Source organism: Photinus pyralis, unplaced genomic scaffold, assembly GCF_008802855.1.
Source record: "Photinus pyralis isolate 1611_PpyrPB1 unplaced genomic scaffold, Ppyr1.3 Ppyr1.4_LG6, whole genome shotgun sequence".
In the NCBI taxonomy this organism is placed as follows: Eukaryota; Metazoa; Arthropoda; class Insecta; order Coleoptera; family Lampyridae; genus Photinus; species Photinus pyralis.
Window position 1 is genome coordinate 18,203,868 of NW_022170663.1, and position 24,656 is coordinate 18,228,523.

The 24,656-nt window shown below is 35.9% G+C and overlaps 1 protein-coding gene across 4 annotated transcripts in view; it reads left to right on the plus strand.

Moving 5' to 3' along the window:
* Positions 1-1,088: 1,088 nt before the first annotated feature.
* LOC116173092 overlaps positions 1,089-24,656 on the plus strand; it is a 144,246-nt gene continuing 120,678 nt past the window's right edge. For 3 of the 4 annotated variants that reach the window (XM_031490371.1, XM_031490375.1, XM_031490376.1), the window contains exons 1-2: positions 1,089-1,290; positions 19,795-19,835. The gene's annotated coding sequence lies outside the window, so the exon portion shown is untranslated. Of the gene's footprint in view, positions 1,291-13,974; positions 14,192-19,794; positions 19,836-24,656 lie in introns of those variants that run through there. The other variant, XM_031490372.1, reaches the window with a different exon arrangement.

Here is a 24,656-nt window from a genome sequence, read left to right on the forward strand (position 1 = left end):
TTTTAAAGTGGGCGGAGCGGATAGCGGAGTATTACCTAAATACCTAATAGCTATGATGATGATAACTCAATTCTTCTGGGGGGGATATATCCCCTTCATCCCCCCCGTAAATACGCCACTGCTTTTTTCGCACGCATTTGAGTATTTAAAACGGAGATTGTGATTCAGGTATAATAAAAAATTCAGTTTTTAATAAAAGAATTGTTAATTGTAGGTAATTAGGTTTGTGTTAGCCGATTAATAAAAGCTTTTTACGAAAAATTGTTCTTTCTATTATTATCTGTACCCTTAATTGCTTTTAGAAGAGAAGCCAGGTTGTTAATGATTTAGTTTAGGGGATGCGTACCGTGGTGGTTTAGTTGCCTATAATACACGCTCGCTCCCAACGAAAAATAGTATAAGCGTTGTTTATTCATGAATACCTAAACATAAGCATTGGAAATAACAATGTACAAGTCAGAAATACTTATGAAAATACGCGTAGGTATTGAAAAATAGTTATTTCTACCTACAGAGGAAAGTGGAGTTTTTCAACTCGAGTTCAGTTTGGCTCACGAGCGTGTCAATTGAACGAGAATTAAAAACACATTATTCTTGTTTTAGGCATAATGTTTCCTGAAACTACAATCAAAATTGAAAAATTATCGTATGTAATAATGAAGTTTGACAATCTACGGGTATGTTTCAATTTTAAATGTCAATATTAAGATTACGCAGCAATTGTTTTTTACTTCCCTCACTAGAGAAGAAAATCGCATTTTCTTCACCCTTTTTAAGAGACGAAAGTAGTTGTTTCTAAAGTATTTTCAGAAAAAATGTAAATTCCTGCAGACAGTTGCGTTAGAGGAGTTCAATGCGTCAAAAATACTCCAATTGTAACAGTTCGTCTTTGACAAAGGGTTACCTAACTGACTAAAAAATGATATAAAAAATATCCCTTGCTATTGTAAGAGCGATTCAAAATCTTAGAAATCTGCAACATATGCCGTTCCCAATGAAAGATGGAGTTACCAGTCACATATTACAAAATCGAGTTGTAGGCGTCTATAACCGTCGCGACGGACACCACCTTGCGATAGTGCCGGCAGTCGGCAGTTTTTCAAGGACTGCTAGGCACAATAGGTTTAATTAACTCCTTTTATTTATCGCGAACTTTACATGTGTTGGTGATGTTTTCCTTTTTCTAATCTAATTAGCACCCGCATTCTAGTTGTGTTTGTGTTACATTTCACGAACTCTTTGATATCGTTGCTACGGAATAAAAATAAAAACTTGGCGTGTAAGTCAAAGGTAAGTAGGTAAAGATATCATCGTCAATATTTTTTCACGCATCCTGCGATCTTTGCTTTTATCTTTGTCTTATAAGGATTAGAGTGATTAGACGAATGGTCCATGACAGTAAATATGGGCTACCTACATGGAAATTTGGAATGAAATGCATAAACATTTGATGATGTTTATGAGTAAGTTCGTTAGCATGGTTTTTCGGGTTATTTGTAGAGCTTTCTCCATGAATTGGACACTGAAAATTCACTCAAAATGTGTACCTACCTACCTCAAGCATTTTCTCGGTGTTTTCCAGTATTTGCCCCATAATCCTAAGCTAATAATGAACCTAGTTATTTGGTGACTAGTTTCATTAGTAGGATACTAGTCCCAAATGATCTCATACGTTTCGCACTGGGCACTGTATAGTACGCGAACTTTAAAATGTCGAACCAGCATCTTTTTTTGGACCGATCTTGACCTTTCCTTTGTATATGTTTATAATTCGGTTGCGTCGGGTGAGCTCGAAATAGTTGTCAATATTTCGATTGGTAAAATAATCGATGATGGTCCCTGGTAGAGGGAAGTTTCGATAATCCGTTATTCTGTAATAAGTGCCAGTACCTTACCCTTGCAACACTACGTGCCTTCCGTGGGGGTGATTTTTAAGATAATCGTTTCCATGGAAGTTATCTATTAGGTTAATTTAATGGTTAGGTTAAATTAATTTCAGTTTCAGAGTTTAATGATACCATGACACCAATTTCCCATATTTTCACATTTCAAAAACTCGACGCCTCGTGACAACGTAAGTGATGGATTCTTACGTAAATAAAAACAAAAATAATTTGTATAGTTCAATGCCAAAGGATTTTGATGCTTGAGTCAGGATAACTTACTTATTCCAAAGCTTTGATAATGGCATCCATCAGCAGTATATCCCAATTTAGTCCAAAAGTTCGATCGTTATATACGCAATATAGTTAATACGGCGATGCGCGCTTTTATTAAAATTTAGACAGGAACTTCATGAACAACTGTTAGACCGCCCCAAGGTATTCGCTATATTAACAATAGAAATTCCGTGTAGGTAATAATACAAACCTACGATTTCATCCTTAGACCAGGCACTCATTAATGTGATTGGTACAAAATTTTAAATTAGCAGCACAAACTAGCATAAAAAGAGCATAAAATTATAGTGAAAGAAAAAAAGTATCAATTTTGACACTACAGTGTGAAGTTGGAGTGTCACCAGGAAAAATTGAATTACTCGTTAACGTGATGAGCAGAAAATTTTAAATTAGTAGCATAAATTAGCACAAAATTATGAGACTCTGAACTTAATTTCGTTTCAAATCGGCACTACAACTTCACACACCCATTTTGAATTAGATTATTTCCCTACGACGCGATATTCACTGGACTAAACGGTCAGCACCGCTTTTGGAAGTCAAATCTCAGAGAACTCATGTGTTAATCTTCGGATCCTGGTTTGTAAATATTCGACACTGGCTTATATCGCTTCCTAACCCAGGCACGTCGCAATTGAACCAATTACCTATCTACAGGATGTTAATTAATGCCATACTGATATTTCAGGGGATAATAGTACTCGTCAAAATAAGAAAAAAGGCAAATATGTGCCTGGTCGTTTTCGTTAGACAGGGTGGCAAGGTTTCAATTTCTTTTCTGATATTTTGCGTTTTCTCTTTTATGTTCTCTGATAGTTTTGATACATCAATTATTTTTTCTAATCTCTACAATTTTATCTTTCAGAATTTTTTTGGATCAACTTGTATGAGTTTCGACATGAAATTTGAACTCTCTGTTCCTTTGTTTAGGTTTCTGGTCTTTTGTACTATTCTCGTATCTGTCACCGTTTCGATTTATTTGCAAAAATAGGAATCGATGAAAATTATGTGTAGGCGAAATAATAAACATATGAAAAAAATTTATTGTTAATTCTGTTTATTGTCATTGTTTATGTTGACTTCACAAATCAAGAATATGCGGAGATGCATTTAATTTATGGACTTGCCTACGGGAAGATTGTGTTCTTCCACGTGACTTTGCACTACGTTTAAATTTTGACCCTTGGTTCATATGGTTTTAGGACAATATTAATTGTTCCCGGACAATTCGCTCCCATGACAATTCGCTCCCATGACAATTCGCTCCCAGAATAATTCGCCCCCGGACAGTTCGCGTCCAGATAATTCGCTCCTGGACAATTCGATTCCAGAACAATTGGCACCCGGACAATTCGCTCCCAGAACAATGCGCTTCCGAAGAATTCGCCCTTCCGTAAAAAATACATGTTGAGATCAAATGGTTTATAAAGTATTGATAACATAAATAAAATCGATTTTTTCACAAAATCAGGAGAAACCGTTAATTTCAGTTTAAGTAACCGATTTTCCATGATTAACATCTAAGAATAGTAAAAAATTCCACTTTATTACAGAATTCTACTGGAGCGAACGAATTGTCCTGGAAGCGAATTGTCCGAGAGCGAATTGTCATGATTGCGAATTGTCGGAGTGCGAATTGTCCGAGAGCGAATTATCCGAGCGCGAATTGGTCTCCACACCGGTTCCTACAAATGCTATTTAATTTAACGATGAAGGAAATTTTTCTCAACCCATAACAGTAACACATACATATAAAAACAGCTTTTTACTATTTCGCTTACATATCGATGGCTATCTGTGCAAATAAATTGAAAACAGCGACAAATACCAGAATGGTGCAAGAGACCAGAAAGCTCAACAAAGGAGTTTAAATTTCATGCCGATATTCATACAGGGTGGTCCAAAAAAGTTCAGAAAAATAAAACTGTAGTCGATTGAAATTGCATTGGTTGATCCATATATATTTGGTATGTTAATTATTCAAAAACAAACAAATTGGAACTTTGTTACTGTTTGGTACTATCACCCCCTGAGATGAGTGACATTAATTAACACCTTGCATATCGTAAGCAAACTTAAAGCTCGCGTTCTGTTAAAGTCTCAACACCTACAAGCGCGTGTTGCGTTTTCCTATCAGTCTTTTATATCGTTTAAAATGCGTTAGAGAGTTCTGCCCTAAGAATTATGAATTTTTTTAAAAATCCAGTTACCTTCGACCTCGACATGCAGGTGTTATAATTTTTTAGGGAAATTCAATTTCACTTGCTATTCATGTCCATTGAGGGAGTGTAAACTGCGTAGTTAGTACATTTTAAATTTGTCTCGTTGATTAACTAGGGTGGATTTTGAGTTTAAGTGTAGATCCGTTTGGGTTTTGAATATTATTGGAAATTGTAGACTGTCGAAATTTAGATAGTGTAATGAATATTCTAGAAATGCCATGAAAGATTAGTCATCGGCGATAAAAACGAAGGCGGGTGTGACGTAATCTTTCCTAGAAATACGACGTTCTAGAATGTTCGCGAGCGCTCGGGAACACTCGATTTACTATATAAGTAAATCGGATTGCGTTACCCGAAGTAATAGGTACATAATTCTTGCAGTTATAAATTGTGTATAATGCCAGTGATAAATAATATTTTACTGTTATAAATCAATCCATTTCAAGACTGTTATAAGTTTATTGTTAATTAGTTGTAATAAATAAAACACGTAATTAAATTTACGTTACAAAAGTTAATTTGCCCAATACAAAGTCATTTATGCCACCAATAAAATTTTGAACCGCGTTGAAAATGAAGCCCGTAGTATCAATATCAAATTCAGTCTTTTTAATGAATATATGAAGTACAGTCCTTTATTTAATCATAAAGTTAAAATCGCCGTTGAAACTCAGCTTGTTCTGGAAAAGAAATGGTACTAATAGCGACCCTAGAATTTGATCGGGATTGGTAGAAAAAAATTCTTAACCAATGGAAATTAATTAATGACTGCCTTTATTAATAATCCGCAATTTTTTGGCAGAAGATTGAGGTGGAATTAGTCTTTGGAGACTCGGAATGTTTTTCTTAGCAAAAATATTTCGGTGTTCTTCTGCACAGAGAAAATTGGTGGTGGTATGTGGATATAAAGTGACAAATTCAAATAAGCCGAAAACTACTTTGGTGTAATATTGCGAAATTGACACAGATACTGTCATTTCCAATAATTAACGTAAATTCAGTGACTGACGAATTTGTGTGTATGTCAATTGTACGAGAAAAATTAATTTACATCTGGTAGTAAACTAAAAATCAAATCACGCCATCGGTAACCTAGAAGAATTTCTTATCGAGGAGGTAATAGCTCCTCGTCTCGACAGGGAGAGGATATCAACTGATGCATCGATCGGTTTGCTGTACCTACGACTTGTTAAAAGGAAACAATTGTACTACAAGGTTAGTCAAGTTAACGATATTGCTCTATTCTCTCATTGAAACAAATCTAATGTAAGCGAAATAGAGGCAAAAAGACCATCGGCGTTTTAGAAACCATTTCTTGATAATTAAAAGCCTTCAAAATCGACGTGATGTACCTGAGGATTAAGAAGTAAATATCCAATATCGTTGCATTATAATATCTGGGGAACGATATTAACCCTTTGATGAAGATAATGGAAGTCGATAAAAATTCATGGTGAGGTTTCGTGCCAATTTTTTTATCAGGCGTTACATCAAAATTTATTCTTTTACTATCTACTTAGTAAGCGGTGAAGAAGAGGAGACTCGATCGGTATGAGGAGATTGAAAAGAAATCCACTGAAGTGATTGTTATTGCATTTTATAGTCGGGAAATCGCATGCAAATTTGAGTATGTTTTTCCGTGTGTAACAATCCTCAATATGTCTTTTCCAATATTTCCCAATAGTATTTTTCATAGACCTTGGTGCATAATTTATCGAGGTATTCGCTTCTTTGCGTACATCCAATTCAAACTCGGCTTTAACGTCTCGAAACAATAAATTTGAAAAGTAAACGGGAGCGAAAACGTGGAAATCCGCAATTATAATTTCAGAAGGACTATTTTTTACAGAAGTGGAAGTGGTCGTAAAAAAGGTCAACGCATAAGTATCGCTAATGCTAAAATAAATTTAGAACTTTACGGATCATAATAAATTCAAACTGGAGCACGGTAACCTAGGTAACGACCACGACGTCATCGTTGTAAGTGACGTCATTCATCTCGGTAGCGAAATCGATGACGATTCGCAGAATTTTGACCTACAAATTGTACAAGCTGGCTCGCAACAACACTAAAGAGGCTCCAATAATGTAGGTATTGTAAACACGTCGACATTTAATAATTAGTTCCCTCGATTCGATTTAGAGCGTTCGGAAATTTGCAACGCTTGTCAAAATCGTTTGCGAATCCCATAATTCGTTCCATCAGATGTAGTGCATGTTATTTTGATTTTTCTGGTCTATTTGGAGACCGTCCAAATTATGTTTTTCACTTGTTGCATAAAGAGAAAAAAGCGGTATTAGTGTTTTGGGAAATTTTGAATATTTAACTTTAATGCGAGTGATGCACAAGAAATGGATTGAGTTATTGTTTTCAAATTGGCGAAACATTTTACAAAATATTCAAATTCTCTATTCTGATTCTCAGATCAATTCATCATTCTACACAAATATACTATACGTCTTTCTTACAATGTTTTCATATCAATCTGTCTTACATTTAGTGCGCATTCATCATTTTTAATCGTTTTGCTTGTTTGTAGATCCACAATGGCTAGTTTCACTAAAATATGCTGCTAAAATTGGTGGTGGGATGGACCAAAGTATGTCAATAAAACATCAAATATTGAGAGAGCCTAGAAAAGAAACTATCAACAAAACCCACATTCAATAAGAATGTTAGCAAACATACTGAACTTACATTCTAAGGCATCAAAAACTAGAAACTATATTAAGAATTTGTGAATGGATCGGCGGCAGGAAACGGCTTTTTCTTGTTTCTGGACAAGATGCGCCTGGCGATGATAAGCTCCAGGTAACTCGAATGAAAAACGGCGATCCCTGGGATTCTAAAGGGAAAGCGGTGGGCAGCTACTGGTGAATGCTAAAACAAACTTAAAGCGCACAGCAATTTCCCTGAGCGGGAACAGTAAATAATGGGATTCCGTAGCGGTTTCTACGAGAAACCAATTGCAGGCAAGCGAGACATTATCTTCCCTCCCTATAATTAATGAAACGGAATGTATCAAAAAGCTTACCTTGTAATTAACGCTCCGGTAGGAATTGAAAAAGTAGCTGGCGAAAGTGCGAAAGGCAGAAAGACTTAAATACGGTTACATACCGAAGGCAAAAGATGCATTTCAGTTAACCACCAAATCATATACCATGCACAAAATGCAAAAGATACTCTCTAAATTAAGTTTGCCAGCTCACACTCAAACTAGATGTCGCAGAAATTAGTAATATTAGCAACAAGTAACAAAATCATTTGTTTAAAATGTCCCGCGAGGGACGGTTACATGTTCATTATCATTGCTAATAATTTCCAATAGCGGACTGCAAGGAGTTATCAAATGTGGATTTTTTTAAATATTTTTTTAAGAGCTAATCAACGTTTTCATTAGGTGTATAACTTATTTTTTCGAAAAACAACCTTTTAGAATTGGTACCGCAAGAAGTACCCGCAGCGTCTTAAGGCGGAAACGAAACAACAACAAAATCACATGGTTGTAAGCGAGACTCTTTGGCACTGTAAAAGAAACTGACCTCCATGAAAACCAAAAACACATTTTTTAATCCAAGACATTTTCGCGTTTTTTAAGTTTTGGGAAAAATGGGTCGATAGTCTTTTCTAACTTTCTAAAGTAATGTAACGACGAGAGGTTTATCTAACTTGTATATTTAGATCACCTACTATTCAACTAATACGAATATATTGATAGACGAAACCAATTTCAGTTGATAACGCGTGATTTTGAATTTATTTATTACCAGTTTCATTGTGATCGAGTTCGTGGTAGCGATATCATACGTTTCGTTGTGTTAATTATCTATAGAAATTGTGTTTGGTGAGTGTCATTTGCGGTCGTAGACAACGGACATGTCGTTCAACCAAAAAAAGGTATGGAAATGGAACTTTTTCTTTTTTTTATTGGAAATACGTAGGGAAAGATTCGTTTTCGAGGGGCTTAAATTTGATTAGTGGCGACCCAGATGTTAATTTTCTTTAAAAACCTAGGAATCGATTTCTCTTAGGTGCCCGAAAGGTCACGAAACAGCCAAACTATCAGGTCTCTAATTTGCTGCTGCCACAAATTTGCAATGAGTCATAGAAAGAAACTATGAATTTTGGTATTAGCCCAAGTGTAAATGACGTGAAGTCTAAATCCAAAATAAGTTTGTATGTTTCAACAGCGCCTTTGCGATTGGGCCCTTAGGGGTGATAATGGTAACAAAGGAGTTAGCGGCTTTTCTCATTTTGTTCAAGGTAACGTCTTAATCAGTTTTCAAGTATACTATTCAAAGATTTATCAGACGTTCTTAAAAGAGCGTTCAAATATTTGTGTCCCTGATTATTCTTTATTTTGATTCCTACGATTTAGGCATAGAGTCTTATGAAACATTCACTCCAGAGATCCTTCAGTGATTTTTCAAAGATTTTTCAGTATTTATTAAATTGTCTTCGGGGAATATTCAAGGATATTTTAGAGACTTTTTAGAGGTTTTTTAATATTCATTGTAGATTTGTAGGACTTTCTTGCGGATATCGGTATTTAGGTTTTTTTGGGAGATTTTCCAATGATTTCAGCAGAAATATTCATCTCTTGTTATGTTAAACCTAGGTAGGATGCAACATTGCATTCTCTTATTTTTAGCTTTGTATTTACTGGTGGATACTTCAACAAAATAATGTTCACTGGGAGTGCGTGATCTAACTCCCAGCTATTAAGAATTCGAATACAACGGTGTAAGGGGGAGGAGGAAACAGTCTTATAACGTAACGAAAAAAAAAGTTTTTGACCTTCTTACATCCATTATGCCTAATTGTACACTCGCAAAATTTTAACGAAATCAAAGTAACCGGTTTTCCGACAAGAAATATTGTTGTGTAAACTACGTGATGCAGACGTTCTTATTGGTATCCGCACATATAATAACGATAGGTCACCCTGTATAATGTAGATCGTAAATTTTAAAGGTTAAATGTGGTTGCTAATTTAGATTGAACATAAATTCGATCATTTTATTGGAATTCGAGGCCAATGTTGCTGCAGATTTAGTAAATGTTCAATTTTGTTTAAATAATCACCTTGTATTTGGTTTATTTCATTGTTCAGTAAAATTATGTTAAAAAAATAAGGGACATCTATAAATAATTGCGTTGAGTTTTTTTAAGTGTATCTCCGGTCTTGCGATAAAGGGTTTGTTATCGCTGCGCAAAAGTCGAGTTGAAAATAAGTGTTTCCTTGCGAAAGTAAGGTAATTTGATAAAGAAGGAGGAACGGAAAGAATGGAAGGAATAGAAGGGAAGACCCTTTTAAATAGGCGTGGCAGACGTTAAACCGAGCTTTTGATGAGCATTTTGTTGAAAGACAGTCAGTAAGTTAGTCATTAAATGTTTTTGTCCCTTGTTTTTTATCCTTATCAGAATTGACGTTTGTAAACAAAAAATTTTTGTGTTAACAACAATAAAGATTATTATTATTATTATTATAGTCTTAGTGGTTGTAAAGTTGCAATAGAAATGACAGAATGACATTTTAATTCGCTGGTATAAAAATGAATTCATGCTAAGTCCAAGTGTTGTATGTTTACGTATACCGAGATACAGAGAAGTAGTTTGAGTTGTGTCTATCGTGAGTTAATCGATTAAGTAAAACCATTCTATAAGGTTCTTGAACTACCCGTTAAAGTGGAGATATCCACCACCAAAAAGCCACTTGTTTTAATTTAAATTACCGCAAAGCCCGTTTCAATAACTAGTTTTCTGGTCAACTCCTGACTCGACTTTCCGCTTACTTATAAATTAGGCATAGTACATTTAGAGAACGCTCTCTGGCTCTCGTCTCGGCGAAGATAAGGGACAAGTAATATTTTTTGGTTTTACCTTGTTTTTATAGATGTCTCTGCAATACGTGTGCAAACTATCAGTTCACCTTTGTTACAAGCTCAAAATTAGAAAGCTTTAACATACGCGCAGGTGTAAGTCCTCAGTCCACATAAATAATAATCTCTTTGTAGCGATCAAACAATTTTGAAATTTCACGTTTAATCAATTCGTCCTTGACCGAATACAATTGTCTTTATTTATTTCAACGACTAAACCACGCAAATTTAATGTAATATTGCCTTCTCCTGTTTCCCGTAGTTTTCGCTAGTTTTTAATGATTTTTTGGAAAACTCTCAAGAAATACACGCTCTAATGTCCAAAATAGGAGTAACTTCGGATAAGTAAACTCGACACAAAATTCTTTTCGGCAACCTAACGTAGGATCCTTTTGAAACCTTTGCACCGAATCCCTCTAAACAAATTTCCAGACGACTCCCTTCCTATTTGGTGTTAGTTAACAGCCCCTTGTTTTACATGACGTTTAGTAAGTAAGTCCACCATTTTTTTTTCAAGAAGGAATGTTATTTGGCCCCCCCCCCCCTCCAAATTAATGAGCTTTGGTCGCCGTATCGTGTACGTTTGGTTACTCATGGTTTGAGTTTTGTTAACTTCCATCTTTTTTAATGGGCACATTAAACTCTTAGCTGCATATTTTTTTGATGTTTTTTTCTGTAACTAAATCCCACCAAGATGAGAGTACCTCTTTATCTACCACTATCCGGGGCCTAAGAGTTCCTAAAGCTATTCAAAAACAAGGCTTACAGATCTTTCTTTACAGTTTAACTACAAATTATCGGAAAAAATCAATCTTCTAATTTTGATACCGTGCAGACTTCTTTTATATGTAATGCTTTCACTGCTCTACCTTTAGAAATATACAAAATCACATCTTTACCTTATTCTACGAGTACTACGTAATGTAATTGCAAATTTAGAGATACCGTAACATACAGGGTGTTTTTTTGGGAGCTTTAGTTAAACGTTTCTGGGAAAGTAAAATACGTAGGATTTTGAAAATTTGTACTTAGGAGTTACTCTGAAGGCCGAATCGATGTAAAATATTTTCAAAATGTCCGCACTTCCGGAAACACCGGAAGTAGATAGTAATTCCGTTATTTTAAATGGCAACCCCTATTTTTTATTGCATTTTTGGATTCTACGTGAAATTTCAGTTCTTTTGATACCATATGTCGATATCTGCCATTTATGGTTTTTAAGTTATTTTGACTTTTAAAAAAAATGGCGGATGCAGATGGTACCTTGATAATTCGTTACTTGAACAAGTTTATAGTCATGGCAACCCATTTTTATCATTGCATAGAGAATGAATACGGCTTTCTTTTAGTGTAGACTTAAAAAAAGTAAAGTAAGTTGCGTACAACCGCACCTATGGAGATCCAAATTTAAGAAACTTTAAAGTCTATAAATAACTCAGTTTTTTTTAATGGAATGACCATGTTCTTAATATTGCATGAGATAGAGAATCGAAATTGGCATATTTTGATATTACATGTTCCTATAGCTATCTTTAACAGTTTCTGATTTATTCCCAATTCCATTGAATTGATCTCGGAATTGATGCCATTTTTTTTCGCATTTTCTTTTTAGTAGTTGGCCATGATTTTATAACAATCGAATTTTAAACAAATCAAGGAATGGAGTCTTTAATACCATTGATTCTAGTTCTAGTCTAAATAATTCATTAATAAATAACTCATTTATTAAGGATATAGGACGGAAAATTTTTGAAAAATTTGTTAATCTTACATTTGCAATTCAATTCATTTTCTTAAATATTCTCTTGTAGAGCTTTGTATCACTTGTGCTTCAACCGTTTGTAGTGCATTAGGGGTACAAAATTTCCAAAATTCATAAAATTTCGTTCCAGTTTTAGAATGAATGTACGGAAAGCACGCGCCGCGATTCTGCCCATTTCACCATAAATAACAATTAAATTCCAAAATAGGTGAAACCACTGTGAGTCATTTTTCGATTTTTGAAAAACTTATGTTAACCTATAACAGTGGGTGATGGATTAGTGTCACTAGATTTGTTTAAAATTCAATTGTTATAGAATCATGGCCGACTACTAAAAAGAAAATCCGAAAAAAATAGTGTCAATTCAATAAAATGGGAATAAGTGAGAAACTGTTAAAGATAGCTATAGGAAAATGTATTGTCAAAATATGCCCATTTCGATTCTCTATCTCATGGAATAGTAAGAACATGGTCATTCCATTTAAAAAAACTGAGTTTTTAGTCTTTGAAGTTTCATAAATTTGGATATCCATAGGGGCGGTCGTATGCAACTTAACTTTTTTTTAAGTGCACTAAAAGAAAGCCCTATTCATTCTCTATGCACTGATAAAAATAGGTTGCCATGACTACAACCGTTTTCAAGTAATCAATTATCAAGGTACTATCTGCATCCGCCATTTTTTTTCTTAAAGTCAAAATAACTTAAAAACCATAAATGGTAGATATTGACATATGGGTATCAAAAGAAGTGAAATTTCACGTAGAATCCAAAAATGCAATAAAAAATAGGGGTTGCCATTTAAAATAACGAAGTTACTATCTACTTCCATTGTTTCCGGAAGTGCGGCCATTTTGAAAATATTTTACATAGATTCGGCCTTCAGAGTAACTCCTAAGTACAAATTTTCAAAAACCTACTTATTTTACTTTCCCAGAACCTTTTAACTAAAGCTCCCAAAAAAACACCCTGTATAGTTAACAATTGTATTTAGATACCTACTAAAAATACATATAACATTAACAGAAAACATTATTGCTTATCAGTTTATGACGTGGGACCGATCGTGATATTGCCCAACTTCATGATATTAAGTTAAATAAATAAATAAATAAATAAATAAATAAATAAATAAATAAATAAATAAATAAATAAATAAATAAATAAATAAATAAATAAATAAATAAATAAATAAATAAATAAATAAATAAATAAATAAATAAATAAAAAATAAATAAATAAATAAATAAATAAATAAATAAATAAATAAATAAATAAATAAATAAATAAATAAATAAATAAATAAATAAATAAATAAATAAATAAAAGCAAAGACGATAAGGTTGAAATATTAACACCGCGGGAGTGCTGTAAAAACAGCTCCAGTTTGTCTCATGTAATGTTGGTTGCCTACATTCATCTGTTCCATGCCGTGAAACTACTAATAGTATCATGATTCCATGCGTTTCATCCATTTTTTTAAAAGTATGCATGTGTATACATTTTAGAAAATCTTCGACTTATCTTTGGAATGCTGAAGGAGTGGTTATGCATCATTTGGGTCTGCAGTTATTCAAGCAGATTTGTTCGCACTGAGATATGTTGGAAATGGAAAGAAAAATTGGAATTTTGGAAAAAATGTTTGGGTCATCTGACCAACTCTCTAATTGACAGCACAATTTTAATATAACTTTGTACATTCCCGCTAAAACTAATCAAAAGTGGTTTTGTAGTCCCACTTACATAACTTAAACCGCAAGGACATAAATCCTGCTCCCTGCTCTAAAACCTGGCAGATGTTATCAGTGACAGCTTCATAAAAGTAATTATAGCTTATTGACCCACATAAATTACTTGTGGCACCCTCCGAAAGCGCATTCGGAAGGTACTTACAATCAAAGTTCTATTTCAGTAGTTGAGTAACGCACCTTGCAATGCGAACGCGCCGGTGTCTATAAAAAGATACGTCACACTGACGTCATAAACATCCAAAAAGCGAATCGATGACGTCGCTTTAAACGAGGAAAGTCGGTCATTCTTCTCTCTACCTCGGCGTCGTTAGAAGTTTTCGTAAATTTTCACTTGTGCGGTGCATTTACATAAATTTTGTCGCCCAACTCACCCGGAAGCTGTTATTTCTACGCACGTGAGTATTATAAATTTTCTAATGCTTGGCGTTGGCGGAAAGGGGATTTTTAAAATTAAAATCTGCCGATTGGAAAACGTTTCGCACTTGAAATTTCGAAGGGCGAGAAAAATGATATTTTTTATTTAATGAGAAAGCTCATTAGCGCAATTAGCTTGGAGACGCTTCTATGAGTTATAGTCGCTTAAAAATAGGATAATTCCCGCGTCGTCGAGAATCCTGATCCGTTTCCTTACTTAAGTCAAGTTCATGAAAAATTGTCATCTATAAACGTTGGCATTTAATTTTGGAAAGCGCCGCTGAGGACTTCAATATATTTTAAGCTGTGCGCGATTTCTTATTATTTTCTCTTCGCGTTTTCCAAACCGCAGACGATGGAAACAATTCATTTATTGTACAAAAGAAGCTTTAGTGTTTATCCACTCAATATAACAACCCTCTATCTTCGATTCTTTCTTTTTATCTTTGGCCTCTACGTTTTCGTCTTCAAGCTGAGAAATAAATTGCAATATTCCAATTGATACAGTTTCAACATTCAATCATTTATTCACCTATGAGGTGACATTTCCTTGCGATCGATATATCGTTATATATGGTGATGAAAACCCGCATGTTCCCTTTCCTACAAGAAGTCGGTACAGCTTTTTCTGCGAGCTTGTGGGTTGGGGTTGTAGGTTAGCATACCACATTTATTAGTGGAGCGAAATCTACTCGCTAGCTCGCTTATTTTGCGAGATGACCGATAATGGCGTAGAACCAGGTGAAATGTATAATTACAACTGTTTTGAGTGGGTCAGAACTTTTTTATTAGTGAAAAACGAAAAAATTGCAAAAATGCTCCTTCATAGAAAACTCGCTAGTTCTCCGGTTCTGTAAAACATAGATGTATGATTGTTTTTGTAAATTACTCTCAACGATTTAATTCTTATCAATAAATACAATACAGAAGCTGTTCATGCAAATGGTTCTCATAGGTCGATTTCTTTAGGAACATTAAAATTACATCAAACAAAATGAATATGCAAATTCTTTGTTGATTACGACGAGTTTTAACGTCAATTAATTGAAATATAGTCCTGATGTTTGGTGTCGAACGGGCTGGTTTATTCCCGTAGATTTTTATCGCTCGAAATTACCGGCCTAGGCCAACTTCTCGTTTTAACGCACAATTAAAATGGCAGGGAACTCGCACTTTGCACGAATTCGGCTTTAACTAAACGCTTCCTCAGGCCTTACTTAACATTTAGGAGTTCTCGTTGTTTAATATATTTTGACCCCTACGATTCGGATAAATTTTCACATTATGGTTTTGGAATTTCGACTGTAAACCTTAAAATGGTATGCGGTGGTACGCGAAAATCAACTGAGGATGAATCTTCAACGGTAGACAAATTTACGCGCTGACAGTTTACGTGATCGCTTGCAAATTTGTGTTGAATTATAATTTTGAACGCATCCAAACGTTTTGACTCGCGATATCAAACAAGAATTTCTCACGAATTTAAATTTCGCCCGGTAGAAATCCCGGCTAGCGTACCCTTTTAAACCATACGGGACGTGCTCGAATTTAAACAAAACGGAACGAAAATTTTAGGTCGTGGCAACCGCGCTGGCTTTCCCCAATACGTTTCTGGTGATCGCTGGTTATCGCCAGACATACCTCCGTTCACGTTCGCTATGAAGCGGTATATGTGTAAACTTTCCTATGCTAAACAAAATATAAATTTAAAAAAAAACTTTTTTTAATACTGTGTACAATGGCCTGAAATCATTACACCGACCAAACACTTAACACTCACCTAGCTAGCTCAAATTTACAGAAATTACACTGGTAACAAAACCCTCGTTTTTCTAAGATATTAATTCTACTTACTATGAAAAATCTTGATCTCAAGGTTCACCTGGGTTCCGAAACTCTGGAAAATCTCAACACTGTCTTAACCAAAAATTGAAATTTTGGAAATTCGTAATTCAAATGAAAATGTTGACGAACTAGAAATGACCAACAATTAACCTGACACAAGAGCCATTTACAGTTAAAAAACCCAAGCTTTTATCCGGGAATTAAAATTGACAAGTAATTCCCACATTCCACACATTCTAGAAGAGTTAACAAGTTTTCTAGTGGAATTTACTACATCAAAAAAATTTCAAAAAATACTGATTGTTCCAATGTTAAAAGAAGAAAACTTCACTTGAGCGAGTCTTACCTATGCTAATTTCTTATCCTCTTCTCTTCCTACCCTTTACCATCCTCGATCCTGAAAGTAGTTGCATAGCTTCAGAGAAAACTGAATGAATTAGGGTTTATTTTCCATGCACAGTATTGATATTATATTTATTTATATTTAATCGACGTTGTTAATCCAGAGGGTTTTGATAGAATTCATCCTTTGGAAATCCCCCTCCCTCGATCCATGTAGTGAATTTTACCTATAAAGCTCTTCACCTTTTTAGAAAGACAATATATGAAATGGGCTTGAATAATGTAATCTTCTGGTAATTTCTTCGGAATTTTCAAATGGCCCAATTCATACAGTTAATCGCCCTTCTGCAAAAGTCAAAAAAACTCACAAAAAGATTTTAAAACACATTTAAAATTAAGATTTCAAAAAAATCTGAAATTTATATTACTGTGTTCAATGATCCGATCAAAATAAACCCTACACAAATACCTTACACCTAGCTAGGTCTATTATTACAATTCTTCCAGGACACATGGGAATCCCGGAACAATGAAAAATTTAAATCGCGACTTCAAATTCCAAATTCTAAGGCAAATAATGGCCGCGGTCAGAATACTCTTTCCACAAATTTTGTAGATATCTGAAACAAAGTCTGAGTACTCATTAACAACTTATATAATAATTGAGTATGAGAAATTTATCTGGATCGTTAAAGGATTCGAATAAACACACGATTTACAATTCACACAAACAAAATTAATGTCAACCACAAACAATCAAAATGGACTACAACAAGGTCCGGTAAGGAAGTATTGAAGGGCAGGGATGCTGTAAGATTGTGATGGGAGATTGGAATACCAGTGTGAGAAAGGTAGAAAATACGGACTCGGAGAAAGGAGGGCATAAGCTGATTACGTTTTGAAAAAGAAAGTAATTTGATTGTTACGAACACATGCTTTGAGAATCATTAAAGAAGGCGCTACATCTGGAAAGCACCAGATCTACTTAGGAAACAGATAGATTTTATATTGGTAGAAAGTAGATATAAGAACGGAGTCAGCTAAGACGTTTTATTAGCTGCAGATTTAGGGATAAGACTGAACAGAATGAGGTAAGCTGCTGATTGTAGAAAATTGAATTTGGGAACGTTGAAAGAATTCAACAAGGATGAAATAGCATGTGAAGGGAAAAAGAAATAAAAGCGTGGAACGGAACACTAAGGAGGGAAGAAAGTGTGGAGAAACATTAGAAGAGGATAAAGGAAGGTGTAATAAGAATTGGTAAAGAGTGCATCGGTTTAGAATTGTTCAAGGAGAAAGCACAAGAGAAAGAAAGAGAATGAAATTGGTTGACGGCCTTAAGGATATGAAAGAGTAAAGAGAAGAGCAGAGAACGGCCTTCAGGGACCTGCATTAGGAGAAAACTAGTGATTATGATGAAGAGTTTTAACCACGTCTACGGGTATATTCAAGAGTTTCTGGAAGCCTATCAAGCCTTTGCCGTGTCACCAAAATCCTTTAACACGCCTTTAGGGACATGAGTATTTACTAACTTGTTTAAGGCCCTTCTAGAGTGTTTAAAAGCATTTAAAAATCTGTAAGCCTGCTATGAAGCGTTCTAGAGTCTTTAAAAGTCTTTAAAGAAGCTTTTAGGGTTTTCAAAAGTTTTGACTGTTTTGGAGTTATTAAATTGCTTTCACTATTACTTTTAGGCCGGATGTCCACCGAATCGGGGCGACGAAGATCGGTTCAACTGTAGTCGTATCCAGATTGATCGGGCCGACTAAAATTGGCAATTCATGTCCATAGGAAGATCGCCTTTCGAACGATTTTTATCGGGTTGACAGTTGACATTAAATAAAATGTCAAGTGAAGCAGTTGTCATGCTTTTGCACCACAGGCAAAAGATAATTCACCACCACAGTTATTGGGTTCTTCCGTACATAACTAATAAAAGAAACAGAGGTGCTTTCATTTGTGCCCATGAACTTGCGAATCATGAACACAAATTTAAATGTATGTATCGTATGTCCAAGAGTAGTTTTTTCCTTTGGCTGACATTGCTCGACCATTAATTGCCAAAAAAAACCAATTACAGAAGATGTGTGACGGTAGAAAAAAGATTACCAGCACTTTTGATTATTATGACACACGACTGCCGACAAATGATCGTTCAAGAACGTCGGGTCGGGCGAAAATAGTCGGTTGCGATTTCGATCGGTCCCGACAAAAATCCAGCCTGTGGACAGGCTTCAATAGGAGCACACGCGCGCGATCTTTATCGGGCGATTCAAATCGCACCGATCTTGGTCGGTGGACATCCGGCCTTAGAGTCATCATGAGTCGTCAAATGCTTTTTATCCAAGATTCCACAATGGTCTTCATATTTTTCTAGTGACCTTCAAAGTATAAGACCTTTTGAGAATTCGTCTGAAAGTGCATTTCAGGATTTTGAAAAGTATTTAACAGCTAACAGTTTTAAAAGCCTCCAAAAGTCTATAAAGGTCTCCTAAAGGAGAGTCTTAAAGAGTTTAGTAACTTCCGAGTGTCTTGAAGAGTGTTGCTTAGTTTCCAAAGGTTTTTAGGGGTCCCCAAGAGACTGCAGGTGTCTTATATTTCTAGATTGAGAGCCCTTCATTGATTTTGAAATACTTGGAGCGAATTTAAAGGTGCTTAATGGCCGGTTTCTCTAACATTACTTATTGCTTAAGTTCGACTTAAGTTTAACGTCATCTCATCTCATCTCATCTCTATATCTTGAGCCTTACTTAAGTTTTAAATAAACGGGGCATTAGATCCTTTTAAATGCATTAAAAGCCTTTAAACTATGTTGTGTCTTTAAACGTTTTTTTAGAGTCAATGCTTTATGGTTCTTAAAATCCTCTCCCTTCTTTAAGACGGGCTTTTGTGAGTCTTTCAGAGCTTTTAAGCATCTTAAAGAATCTTTAGGAATTTTTACGCTTTTTGCCGTCCTTTGATTCCTCATTATTTTCGGATTCTTCTCGGCCAATTTACCTTTTGAAATTTTTCTTTATTTATGGCAGAAAGAGATGACAAAAGCTCTGACTTGAGGAGGAAGACGATCGATTTTAGCATACCCGGATAGGCCAAAGTGGAACTCCGTCGGTTAAAACTTTGATCACTCTCGTTCAGTAGATTTCAAGCTAGCGCCCCTACTATGGGGGCAACCATGCTGTGAGGGTTCTAGGTTCTCGAATAAAGCGTTGACTGAGAAAACGCATGACACGACACACACTTTGTTAATACTGACGTCTCTGTAATACGAAACAAATCATATGTATTCCTTGATCGTTTTGCTTTCTTTATGTTATATAACCATTTATAAGTTAATTATATTGTACTTCAATGTTATACTCATCTATTCATGTATTAAAATGCGATATTTTTACTTTTTCAGGACGAGTCGCACCCCAAACATCCCTACCAATAATCAATAAGGTAAGAACCCATTTTCTTAAGTGTTCTTTTACTCGATTTATTATAACAATGATGATCAAGTCTGACATAAACTTAAATACATGGCAAAAAAATAAAAAAATACATGTTAAACCTGTATTCTTGAAACTTGAAACTTTGACATATGCCTGGCGTCGCCGCCTCTCCCAGGATTTAGTCAACTGTCGTGACGATGCGTCCGTGGTAGACCCTATCAGGGACGTTTCTCCACTACTTTGTTGCCATCGCGCTGGGCCGCGACATATGCCAAACAATGTGGTGGATTTTGTGGATTGGGGGGGTTGTGGGGGGCGGCTAACTGGGTGTTATCCGACCCGAACGGGTACGGCCACAGCTTCGCCACTGGTATTCTGCCTTAGAGGGAACTCTGCTTTCTAGTGATAGCTTCTTCTCCGGGCGTTCATTGGCTTCCGATGTTCCTATCCTTTGATCTCGTTCCCTTCCCTGTTTTACCTCGTGTTAGGCCCTTTTTATTGTTGTCCTCTCCCTGTGTTACTTTCTGTCCCCTTTTCCTCCTCCCCTTGGCTTCTTCCTCCACCTCCAGTATTCTTCTGCTTTCTTTCTTCCTTGATGTGTGTCTTTGCTCGTCTCTTCCCATAGTAATCCCCGAGACCTCTACCGTTTGGTTTATGGTGGTACTCCATGTGTGGCAGGGTCGGCGTACCTTCCATTCCGAGGCATACAGAATCTTGGTAGCCCGTATGATATGGTCTTTGTTCCTCTTGTTGGTATGTCCAGTATCTCATCTGCCTCATCTTCAGTCTCCTGGTAATCGTCTTTCCCTCTAGTAGTTCTCTTCTCTGCTTTCTTGTGAGGTTGCTGTTTTTTTCAGTATCCTGAGTGCCTTCCACTCCGCCCTCCTGAATGTTCGTCTGTTGCTCCTTGTTAGCGCTGAAGTGTTATCCGTATAACATTGCCGGTGCTATGTTCGTGTTGTAAATCATTTTCCAGCTGTCCGGTATTTTCTTCTCTCGTAAGAAGCTCCAGATTCCGTGTGTGATTCTGAATGCGTTGGTTATTCAGTCTTGCACTACGTTGTGCCTGCTGAGAGTGCTGCTTATGTACGTTCCCAGATATTTGATCTTTTGCTTCATGGTTATCTCCTTTATGGTCTTCTCTCCTTCTTTGTACTGGGGGTGTTGTTTCTTGGCACTCTTATTATCATGTAGCTCTTTTCATTGTGTATTTGTAGGTCCACCATTTCCAGGTGTACCTGGTACCTCGCTGGCCTGGACGAAGTCCTCAGTGTCATAAATTATCGTTGTATACTAGTATACTCCCTTTGCCACGCGTGTATGGTTCTGTTGATTAGGAATTTGGGTAGTCCCAGCATCGCCCACGCTGTCATTGGTGTATATTATTTCCTGTTTCCCCCTTGTTTCTTCCCTTTGTATTTTCTGATGTGCCTATACCATTACGTTTGCACATTCCTCTTCATTGGTCTGAGTTTGGCGATGTTCTCCGCGAACTCGGCGAATTCCTTGATTTCGTGTTGCTCATAGGCTCTGTTTTCTTCTTCCTTGACTTCCCTTAGCTCCTTCTTTGTTTCAGGTTAGTGTGGGTTTTGGCCCGCTTTCTGTTCGGTCACATGAGCGGTTTCTGTTTCCCTAGTGTTTTCCTTGTTGTTTCTTTGAGCGTTTCGCCGATCTTTTCCCGATATGGTATCCCTTCCCCCTTTTTGCTGCCTAGTTGCGTATTGAAGTCGCCTAGTATGATACCCAGGTTCTTTCCGCACTTTTTTCTGTTGTTTCACTTCGATTTCTGAGTTCCGCCTGTCTTCTTTTGCCAGAGGGGATGTGGCATCCTGTGATTATTAGTCTTCCTATTTTCATTTTGATTTGGGCCATGGATATACTCTTGCTTTTCCTTCAAATTTCTCCACCTCAATGCCTCGGTGCTTCTTGATTACGATTTCCGTAACTCTGCTGGTTCTCTCCTTTCCTCCGCCTATCCGTCTACGTCTCCTACCAATTGTGGGTAGAAATCTTCCAGGTTTTCCCTGATGTATGCGTTGATTTCTTTTTTAATCGTTACAAATATTATTTGTCTCTCAAGAATACCTTATTTTTGCTTACCTTTTCTTAAAACAAAATTATCCATTTTTTAGAACGTAAAAACTGATAGATACCATTATTTACCCTAAAATTAGAAAAAAGCTCACGAGTTCGGCCCCTATTGAGTTGTCTCAATTACGACCACATTCTATGACCACAGTGTATTTGAAATATTGTATCCATCAACTAATCTAAACTAATTTAAAACCTCAATGTTGGTGTACCGATACATTATTTTGTCCTTTGAATGGTTTATTCATTTTTCATTAAATAGCTCTTGCATAGATGTGTTTTTATGCTTAGTTTTCATTAAGGAAAAGCTCGAACCGTAAACATCCCTTGAGATTTCGGACTATATCATTATCAGAACTTCTTGGCAAAGTTAATTTGTATTTTTTTTATTAAACTCGGGGATTACATAAGTAGCTACATACATTCACTTTCAATATAAGCATCTGCTTACCGTGGGTTCGTGACAGTGGAGAAGCGAAACTCCTCGTGTTCTGAATACCAACAAACACAAATGGCCGGCTGATTGAAAAACGTTTGCGAATAATGGCAGTAGAAATTACAATATCATGTCTGATATTTGATACTGACATTCATTTTCCAATTAAAACCGCTAAAAATAATGATTTTCGTGGAAATAATACATTTATTGTAATAGTGAAACTTTGAAAGAATGATTTGATTAATTTGTGGAAAAATCAGTACACCGAAAATATGACGCAACGAAAAAGTTAATTCGTCGAACTGGAAATTGATCGAATTCGGTTCGTAAGTCACATACACAAACAGTACAGCCGTTTTATATTTGAATTATGTCCGGACACTCGTAAAGTGTTGATAGAATTTCGTTTAGAGATCAGTTCAATAAACTGTCTGTTTTATTACTGAAAATCGCTTTGGATTCTAGGTAAATAAAGAAACCGTGGAGGTTTTCCATATGTCTTCCGTTTAGGGACTATATCAATTTATCAGACGTAAAAGCAAAGCCTTTGTCATCGACTTTGCGCTCCAAGACGAAAAATCGGTTCCAGAAATGTTGCGTGTGGGTGTATTAATGTTTACACGTTTCTAATGCCATTATAATTCTTCCATTTTTACGACTTATTTAAAGACGCGCGCGTTCGAAAGCTATATTTGCGATGGAAAAGGTCGATAGGTATCGTACATCTGGTTATGCTATCGATTTGGCTTGTCAAGTTGGAAAATATAAAGTTTTCTCGGCTTCCGGGCTTCTGCATGTTTCTGGGCTGAGTGTCGGTCCAGTCCAAATTAAAACTGCAAAGCGGAATGATATTTTTAACGCCAAGCATTGTCCTGACGAAAATAAAACGTTTACACGCTTCGCAATTTCCGCGAAATGATCCCAAGGATGAATATACGATTTGAGTCAATTGGAAATAAAGCCCTTTGCAGTTAAATATTTGGGTTTCACTTACAAGCCCAAACATTTATGAATTTTTTATATCGCAAGAATTTCGTGACAAATACCTTAGATACGAGGCCTGAATTACGATTTTGATGCCTCCGCTTGGAATTGGAAGAATTTTAATGATTGTATTTCCACGTGCGCGCCAGTGCGATTTTGAAGTGGAAATTTCATTTTCACCGCTCGCATGTTTCCTTACTGTTTACAATATTTATGGCTACTGCACGAATTGAAGTGCTTTTTTATGCGTCTCAATTATCAAAGTGAAACGAGAAGCTATATTTTCAAATTTCTCACATGGTTTCTTAGCCTTGGCAACATTTGTGACATTTTCTATAGATATCAGTTTGGGGGGCTAAAAAACACAAATTTGAAAGACATTCAATTTCGATCCTCTCAAGTGGACGAATTTCATCAGATGAGGAATTTCTATTTCTCCTAACATTTAATTTAAATTTTAAATGACTCTCCCTTTAATCTTAAGGTGATTCACCCAAAGCGAATGTTCCAAGAATCAAGATTTATTGCTCAGTTCATCCAGATATAAAACTTTTGTTCGCAGTTTTTGAAGGTACTTCCACGCTTATTGTTAGGTTTTGGCAAACGTACTTACACCTCTTGCCAACGATGTTAATAATTCAGTAGTAAGTGCAATGTTGCAAGGTTTTTTTCCGCGTACAATTATTTGTATACGTTAAAGGCGTAATCTGAATACGAATTCCTTGGTTATTCGGATTTTGGTCGAAAAACTGACCAGCTCAATAGAACTTGAGTGCCAAGCTTTGGGATTATCTTATTGTTTATAATAACCTATTTAGACGTGAGTGCATTTGAAACAGTCGAATAATCACATGGTAATTCAGGGATTAGTAATTCGGTTGGGTGAACACATAAACTAGGGCAATTAACTTAAAAGTTCCATATACCTAACCTACGTGCAGCTAACATTTGATGACTTCTGAAACTAACTTTACGAGCTACACATATTGAAATATCCAACTGGCACATAAAATAAAGTGTACCCGTTACCTACTCAGCGCGAGTGATCTTTCATCTAAAATGCAAGCTTTATAGAAACGTGGCTGTATTGCGACAATTCCTTGTAACTTAAAATTGAACAAAGAAAAACGTTAAAATTCGGTTTAATTGAAAGATGAGCAGAAATTTAAAGTTCAACCCGCATAAAAATATTGTAAATGTGTCAAAGGGCGATTGCACGTTTCGAATTTCAATCCGGCTACTATAAATTGAGTCAACTTTAAACTGTTCGATCATTTTAAAAGAAAACACAGCGGCATTTAATTGTGTGAATGG